Genomic DNA, 9,710 nt, shown 5'->3' with positions numbered 1-9,710 from the left:
ATAAACTTTCTGAAAGCATTATTTAATCCGTGCTTTTGCAGAATATCTATAGTAAATAAAATACCAGTACTTTCAGTAATTTTACTCTTTCATGCAAACGTCAAATCTTATAACTATTATCCATTACTCTGTTTCTTTGTTTATCGAAGTATAATGATCAGGCTAATTAATATTTGATGTGAATTTGGATATAAATTTTTTAATTTTTTGTAATAAAATTTATATATTAAAAATTATGTTCATAAAATAATTGCACTATTAAAAGATTTAATATAATTAATAATTTAAAATATTTTATGTAAATAATAATTAAAAAATATAAATTAAAACGGAGGATATACAATATCATTATTTGACATTACTGTTCTATAATATGCTCAAAATCTAACCTTAAAGATGCATGCTACATTTTTTGGGGCAGGGAATATAACTATGGAGTACATTCTCTTTCCTTTATAAAGAATCATCGCAATCTACTAGTATAATATTTCAGGTTAGAGTTAAAATGATAGAAAATTGTATAATAAAGAATATAATAAATACCAATTCCAAACGAGTTAAATGATAATTAATTATTTAAGGCCATTTGTAGAAAAAAAATAGGTAAGAGATTTTGATGTAAAACTTTGATTAATCATGAACCTTGGAGTGTTCTTTTATGCCGACGCTAGAACTACCAGAAAAAGCATCACCGCACCATTACAACTTTTAAGGGTGGGTTTGGTGCGAACAAAAATGTCCGTTTGACTAAAAATTTTGAAAAATATTTTTCCTAAAAAGCATATTTATTCTAAATTTCAAACTAAGAAAAATAACTTCCCTAATCAAAGTAGGGAAAATAAATTACAAAGCTTATACCACTCAAAATCACCCACCCCACCCCAAAGCTTGAGTTGAGGTCGGATTGAATATAAAATTTAAATTAATTTAGTTTCAACCAAGTGAAAGATGCCACGTATATTAAAAAAATTATTTATGATTTAAGAAAATCATTAGTTGTAAGGGTATTTTTGAGTCATAAAGGTGGATGGATGGTATTTTTGAATCAATTTCAATACTTAAAGGATATTTCTAACCCTTTTCTGAATTTTTAATTTTGATATTTACAAACCGTTAGTTGCAAGGGTATTTTTGAACCATAAAGGTGGATGGAGGGGTATTTTTGAACCATTTTCAACACTTGATGGGTATTTCTGGCCCAATAGGTTAACGAAGGGTATTTTTGACCCAATTTCAATACTTGAAGGGTATTTTTGATCCTTTTCTGTGGATAAACTATTCTACCCTATCAAATTTGATGTTTTGGACTCAATGGCATAGTCAAAATTTTCATCCAAAGTCATTTCAATAAAAAGTGGGTCCCACACCCACTTACCATTTTTCTTAACTTTCGGCCAATATCTCAAATTGAGTTCAGGAGTCTTAAGACTAACCAAGGGTCTGCCTATCCCAAAATATGTTCCAAAGTTATAGGAATAGTTAGAATTGGAGTATGAGGTCGTTTGACTAAAGTTTTCACCCAATAGATAATTTTAATGAATGAAGGCTTCAAAATTGAGAATAGGCTCCAAAAAACAAATGAACCACCTAGTAACCACAATGTCAGTCCCAAAAAGTCATAAATGACTTAAATGAGATATAGGAAATATCTAAATGACAAAAATAAGCAAAAATACATAAAATGACCCAGAGGGTCATTACAAGACTATTTTTGATGAGTTGAGTGACTTGATCCCACTTCGGTGGCACTCATTAGACTAATGACTGGTCTCTCTGAAGTTGTAACAAATCCTTAAAGCCCTAACGTAGAGAGAATATATTTTAACCCCAACTCTAACCAACTAACATTTGGGACTCACTACTGAAGTGACCATTCTCCCCATAATCATAACATATATCAAGAGCCTTAGGTTAGAAGGGAACATATGCTGACCATGCCTGAATATATAACTGATATTTGGGGCACTCCTTAGACCAATGGCTACTCTCACTACAACTAAATCAAGCTCTTGGAATACTCTAATGTACTATACCCACAAATACAGAATGGCCGCCACGACCTAAAGATCCATATTTAATACTCTGCAACGTATGAAAAGAACTCTACCCATTATGATTACCATGATTGATTTGAGAGTCACCTAAAGTTTGTGATTCTATTTGTTTGGAACTGGAAAGCTACAAGGTAAACTGATCCACATAAAAAGAATCCTAACCCCAGATGTAATGCCATTAATACTATACTAAAGGACATAGCCTTTTATTGCCACCTCTAAATATCCTAATACATTCTTTCTCTATAGCCATTGCGTGATCAATAACTTAAGAGATAAAAGACCCAGCTTCTATCAAATGCTCCGACACCAAACAAATTGGCATGGGTAATCCTCTAATAATCCAGGAAATATCTCATGCTTTGAAGGATATAGCACAGAAGCATGTCTATCTTACTTAAGATACCCAATATCATACTCTAAAATAGACAAAACACCTTGCTAAATACTAATAAACCCAAATCTATAATGAGAATCAAACAATGTACCGAATATCACCCTTGACTGTGAGGTATCCATAAAAAGGCTTGTAATCCCCAACACTGAATCTTGAAAGGCCGATGTAGTCACAAACTCTACTAGAGCGTTGGCATACCCTAAATCTCCTGACTGATGCTGAAGATCATACATATTAATCTTTGATTCTCTAGTCCAACATTGTGCTAAAACTCTGAAAACCCATTCAAAAGTCTCATATGCATCTATTTATAAACTTGTATTATCCATATAGAATAAAATAGAGTCAAGGAATATACTAGAGTCTCATATGGACACACAATAAGGAGTTCAGATTAAAAATTCCTGACAATGCCATGAATTCTCTTGAAGATTGGATATAGATATCTTCGTACTGATCGAAAATACTATAAGACACTTAGATCTAGTATCAACACACTGGTAAACTTAGGCTTTGATACCAACTTGCCCTGATCTAATTTCTCAAGTCATGATGGTACATACTATGACCTATGACCAGGTAAGCCAACCCATAGTCCAAAATCAGTTGTTGTGAACTATTAAGAGGAATGAAAAAAATAATGGAATAAATATAATAAAAGGGATAATATGTATAAAATGACCCCAAGACCTGGTGAAGTTAATAACAAGAGCTTCTAATACAATATAAGTACAAGCAAAATAAATAAATATGCATGTACAACCTATCTCTAAATACAATATAAAGATTAATATAATTAATCAAAGTGAGAGTAGAAATGATACAAACATCAGGAGCTCATCCCAAATATCTCATCCATATCTGCTCCACATGATGCACACATAAACTGTGAGAACTCATATTATGATTTGTATGTTGCAGAAGTGTAGTATGAGTACCAACCATATGGTACTAAGTAGGAAACTGCCGACTGCCCTTAAAAGTTAGTGCATACATAAATAACATGTAAAGAAGGAATATAAAGTACAAACAACTATCTAGGAAGATAAACACAATAAGGCTAGTGATACAATATGGATATAAACTATCGTGTCATACTAGTAATATGAATTTGAAGTAGAATATCATATATCACTATCCAATATACCAATGAAGATTTGAAGTATGATATATAGTAATATACAATGTGAATGATCAAGAAAAAAGGCATGTACGATAATACCACATATAAACATACATATAGGCATATAAGACTAACTTAAAGGTACAACCTAAGGTAGTCAACCTCAGTTCTCTAAGGGATCCTAACCAAGAAGGATGCTAATGCTAGCATAATCAAGGTCCCTAACCATAATTTCTAACCATGAGATAACCATCCATAAAGTTATTCACCATAAAAAAGGAAAAGGATTAGAATCATACCTCAAACCTCAGTACCTATCCATAATCAGCCTACCATGAACTAACCATAATAACAACAAGGAAGAAACATATTAGTCCATACAAATAATACCTAATTTGTTCCCCATAAACCAGAAAGGTTCAATCAACACTCAGTGAATGATAACCATACCTATACCTATGCAACCCGCTATAAGAAAAATAGATAAAACCACCAAATCATATATTGGTGATAGGAAATCCATATGAATGAATGCAAGTAAATCCATAGTATTATATTTAATCCAGGTGCCATAACATACCAAGTGTATACACCTTCTTTAGCTCAACAACTTGCAAAGGTAGGACATATGATAATATCCTTTATCCAGTTCAATGACTCACAAATAAAATGGTCTTTAGGAGATTTAGGAATATCTATTCATAGTACATAATCCCGATCTAGGATTTTCAATCATAATCATCATTAATCTACTTCATCTAGTATCGAAGATATGTATATATAAGAAGTGCATGGACTCAAAATGTGTCTAAAAAGTGCAAGTCTATTGATCTATTTCCTAAGATCAACTCCAGAACTAAATCAGTATCATAGAGTAAAATGGTCAAAATATCCCAAAACCAAAGTCAATAGTAGTGGCAAGAAAATGGATAAGCCATGGACCAGAATCAATCTTGATCAAATTTCCAAAACCTCATTTTTATTTCTAAAAGCTCATAAATCATCAATTAAGATGGTATGATTCCCATTATAAGATAATCAATTTTAAAAGTGAAAAGTGTGAATAAATCCTTTTTTAGAAAACAATAGTCAAATCATGGTTTTGGTTGGAGTCGTACCACTAAGTGAGCATGAATATATAAAAATTTATGAGTGCCAGCACTAGTATCCAAATAATACAATCATAATCGACTAGGAATCTATAAACTAAAGTCATGGCCTTTATAAGGATATAATACTCACGTAGAGTCCAACTTGTATCGTAGCCACGACCTCTGGCATGATAGTATATAACTATCATAATAGTAATATTGTAATCTAGGAAACAATGATTCAATTCACTAAGTCAAATAATAAATGTTATAGTAAAGGTTACTTAGGTAGTTAGCATCAACAATGATTTACATCAATAATGATTCACATGCTTATATTCTTGGGTGATAGACCTCAATATCTATAGCAAATATTTCATCCTAAGGGTGGGATTACATTTTTACCCTAAATTCCCTAAATAGGTTAAGTCATGATATTCTAGTCATAAACATGTCTTATCATCCTTACCTAGTATGCAATCTCTACCATATATTATCTTATAAAGAAAAAGTGATTGAAGCTTACCTCAATATCAAAACTTCAATTCTTGAATTATCCATATTTTACTCGTCTTTGCTCCATGAAACCAAAATACTACTATGCTATCAAAATTGTACATTCCCATAGAAATAAAATGAGCCTCGTTACTATATAAAGGGTCGGGTCCAAATTTGTGTCCATAACAGATCTGTTGGGCCTATAAATAGAATCTAGAATTGAGTCCGTCAGGAGGTCCTTCAAAGGACAAGAAATACATTCTCAAAAGTTGAGCACAAATGGTGCATAAATTGGAGCCTAATCAGTGCCTAAACTCTAAAAATTTAAAGATCTAATTTCAAAGAATGTATAATAAAATAAGATCGAGTTGACAGGGTAAATAATGAGAAATGACCAAGGAGTGTTAGACAAACTTACCTTAACTTCAATGGATGATTCCTCACACTTTTCCTCTCTTCAAGATCTCAAAAATGGTGGGAAAATGGTTGATAAAATAAGAGGAAGATCAGGTAAATAAGGGAGATTTAAAAATCTCCATGTTCTGCTAAAGCGATATTTTTTCTACTTAAGCAACACAAGTTGACTAAAGAGGTCAAGCATTAAAATACAGGAATTACTAAAGCAATCTACTAGCCGCTGAAGCGATGTCCTCTTAAGCAAACACTGACCACTAAAGCTATAATGACTTAAATTTTGGTATTTTGTGTGAAATATTTATTTATGTGTGATTTGACTAATTTACCCTTCTCTGTGATTGCATTATGGTGTTTTGGAGTTGTGGAGATGATTAGCATGGTTCCTAACGCATTTTGGTGTGGTTTATGCAAGATTGTGATTTTTAATAGACTTAAAGGCTTACTATTTGACTTTGGTCATTATGTTTGGATCTATGCATTGGATGATAAAATAGACTGTGCCAATAGATTAAAATGTCAATTTTAGGTTGGTAACATAGTTGGTGTGTTTTTAAGGCTTTTATATCTTATTTTAACTCTCTATTTGAAAATTTGTGAAAATAGGTCTTGGAGGTCAATTCTGTGAGAACAACATTTTTTTTAAAAATATGATATCATCATTAAGTCTAGAACATCAAATTTAGTGGGGTAGCATAGTTTGTTTGTGTAATTAGGATTCTGGATGAATCCCAAGAGGTCCATGGAGACTTGGAATTCTCCAAGTCTCTAGTTTGTGCACTATCTTCAGTATTGCTTTTTCCATTCAGGAAACTTTGCCTGCCAACCAAAGATTTGTTTAAGTGACACCAGGCTCGATTAAGTGATTTCCACCTTGGTCTCTTAAGAGATAGTTGCCTAAGCAATTTGGTGGTCGCTAAGGCGATGCTTAGGTGGATTACACCCATTTTTTTGAGATTCTTTCATCGTTTTGGAGACTTGGAACATGGGGTTTCGATTTTTGGATATTTTCTTCAATTTCTAAGCCTGTGTAAGCCCTAAACTTCTATTTAACTACTTTTGTTTGATTTATCATTTTAATCTTGTTTAAACTCAAATTAAAAGATAAAATTTTAGAATTTTGGCCTGGAAGGACAAAATTATCATTTCTATTATTCAAACCCTATTTTTACCACATTTTTACTTGGGTTTTATTATGAGTTCCATTAATCTTGAGAAAAATGATTTGGATTAAAAATCTAATTTTACCCTTCTTTTTGAAAAACCTATTTTGGGGGTCCATTTTGACCCTAATTAAAATGTGGATAATATGAGTATCATTGTCTTTGTTTTGACATCTAGATTTTATATTTATTTGTCTTAATTGATTTCTAGGTCTATACGTAAGGCAAAAGCTCGGTGATAGAGGCTTATTTTTTCTAGTTTTGCTAGTTGAGGTAGGTTATTGCTTAGCTTTCTTCATACTTGGTTGGGCAGTTAATAATATTGTAAAATCATGTTATGGGCATAGGGTTGTATAATGTAAAATGTGTTTAGATCATTTATGTGCCCATCTGGGGGCCTATATAAATAAAAATTGGTGGTTTTTGAGACATTATATGGTACGTGTGACTGTATAGGGTCTTATATGTTGTTATTGGCCTAGTAATGATATATGTATGTTTTGTGGAAAAATCATAGATATTGGGATTTATATGGTACGAGTGGTATTTTCTTTTATATTTCACTTGATGGTTTTTGGATAATATTGGATCATGGATGGTTGGTTGATTTTAGTGGATTTTTGACTAACATGGTTGTTATATTAGATATTCTCATTTTGGTAGATTGTGAGCATATATCCTCATATCATATTCACTCATTAAACATCAGTTCCACTATGAAAATAATGGAAATGTGGCTTTATCTTACAAAAATATGGCATTTTTAAAACTCTCTACCGATGTTTATGCTGAAGAGGAGTTATAGGTATTGGTATTTGATAATATTTTTATACAGGTTGATGAAACCCCCATGGATCCTACATAGATCTTAATAGGTATGGGTTGATGAAACTCTCATAGATCCTATATCCATAGCTGATCTTGGTAGGTATATATGGAGGTTGTGCAATAACCTTATGCATCATCATCATCATCATCATCTTCTTCATTATTGCCTTTCATATATTGTGCTTGTTCTGTAATTGTTTTTTTATTTATGACATGATATATGTCCATTTGTTCTATCTTTTAAACTTATAATCAGAGTATGTGTATACTTGTTCTTCTTTCACTTACTTGTTGTTATATGTGTATATTGTAGAACTTTTAGTGGAATCAGTGTAGCTTATTATTTGGGACATTTTCTGATTACAGGTGATGTGCCCATAGTTTTTGTTTATATACTTTATTTCTACTTTACTTAGTCGATCTATGATACCTACTGAGTACAAGTGGATTGTACTCATCCTACTACACTCTTCCAATCCTTATCTAGGTATGAGTGCACCATATTGATAGCATTTTCAGGTGGCATTTGGAGTCAATTCAAGATAGTAGTTGATCTATGCATTTGGAGTTGACTACTACCTTTTCTTATCTAGACTATGTCTTATAGTATTTAGAGACAGAGTTTGTTCTTTTTTAATATCTTGTGTATATTTTACTTTGAGTTGTATTAGTTGATTCTTACACTATAACACTAGGTTTTTGGGATTTGCTTTGGTATCTTGGTTGTTTTATAATATTATCATATTTGTGTGGTTTGACTTTATTCTAAAAGCCCTACCTTAGTTTTTGATGTTAATTTCATATTTTATATCAGTTTGGGTGATAGGCTTACTTTCAAGGCTAGCCACAATAAGTTCCCTCATGACCTTTAGTTTTTGGGTCGTGATAGATTGGTATTATAGCCAGGTTCATTGGTCTTAATGGTATAATAATAGGGTTTCTAATAAAGTCTTACAAATTAGTATATAGACGTCTATATCTATCTTTGAGAGGTTATAAGATGTCTTTAGAAAATATCTCTTATTTTGTTCCTAATCATGTAGATCATTCTTACCATGGGTCCTAAGGCATATTTCATTCTTTTTGCAAAGATTGATGAGGATTAAGTCTAGTGAAGTCGGAGACGCAGATCCATTATATGAGAAAAGAGCATAGTCTAGAAGGCATTGCAAATTGTGGTCAAGTTCAACATGGAGAACTGGCATGAGGATCTGCCCCATCTAAACATAACACTACAGGACTCTCCCCCATGCCTCAAGTTGAGCATATTGTAGTTATGTGGCCTACTCTAATCTCGCAGAGTTCATCTACCCCTATCTCGGAGAGGTTATTGGTCTAGTTATTGACCCATTTGGATATTTCTCATGTAAGTGCACCTAGTATTACTCCATCTTTGGGTATTGTACCTCCATCTGTGACAGTCTACTTATGGTGTTTCTCTAATTCCAAGTATGTATTTACCAATTGTACTCACATCTGCTTATGGTACTCCACAGACTCCAAGTCTAATTCCTTATTCAGGGCCTATATCTAAGTATAATAATTCAAGATCTAGAGTTCATCCTTCTTTTATGATGCCTCCTTAGATGGGTTCTCAGCTAAAAAAATTTACTATTTCTCCTATTATTACACATATAGTTATGTATTCTAAGGATCAGAAGAGGTTTGAGAGGTTTACTTATTTGGGTCCTCCTAGGTTTACTGATGTCATAGGCTAGGAGGGTTATGAGTTCTGGATGGATTGTCATAAGACATTGTATAACTTGCTTTTCTTGATTCACATAGGATGATGAATACTACTTATCAGTTGGGAGATGAAGAAAAAGATTAGGGGAGGTCACTTGTTAGTTATCAACCTCTTGGTTCTCCAATGATGAATTGGGATTTCTTGATAGTTTTTTCCTTTAGTTTAAGAGATTAGATGAGAGATGTGATTGATTTATTAGAGAAAAGATCCATGCCTATTGTAGAGTATAAGACATGATTCCATGCCTTATCTAGATATTCGTATGCCCATATGTCACCGAGTCTAAGAAGATTCAGAAGTTCATGGAAGGGGTTGGATGTTTCTCAACACTTTGTTAAGATATATATGGTAGTGTCTGGGGAATCATTTTAGAGTACTGTGGATCATGCTAAGAT

The sequence above is a fragment of the Capsicum annuum genome, chromosome 10 (genome assembly GCF_002878395.1).
Source record: "Capsicum annuum cultivar UCD-10X-F1 chromosome 10, UCD10Xv1.1, whole genome shotgun sequence".
Classification (NCBI taxonomy): domain Eukaryota; kingdom Viridiplantae; phylum Streptophyta; class Magnoliopsida; order Solanales; family Solanaceae; genus Capsicum; species Capsicum annuum.
This window is presented reverse-complemented; position numbering follows the sequence as displayed.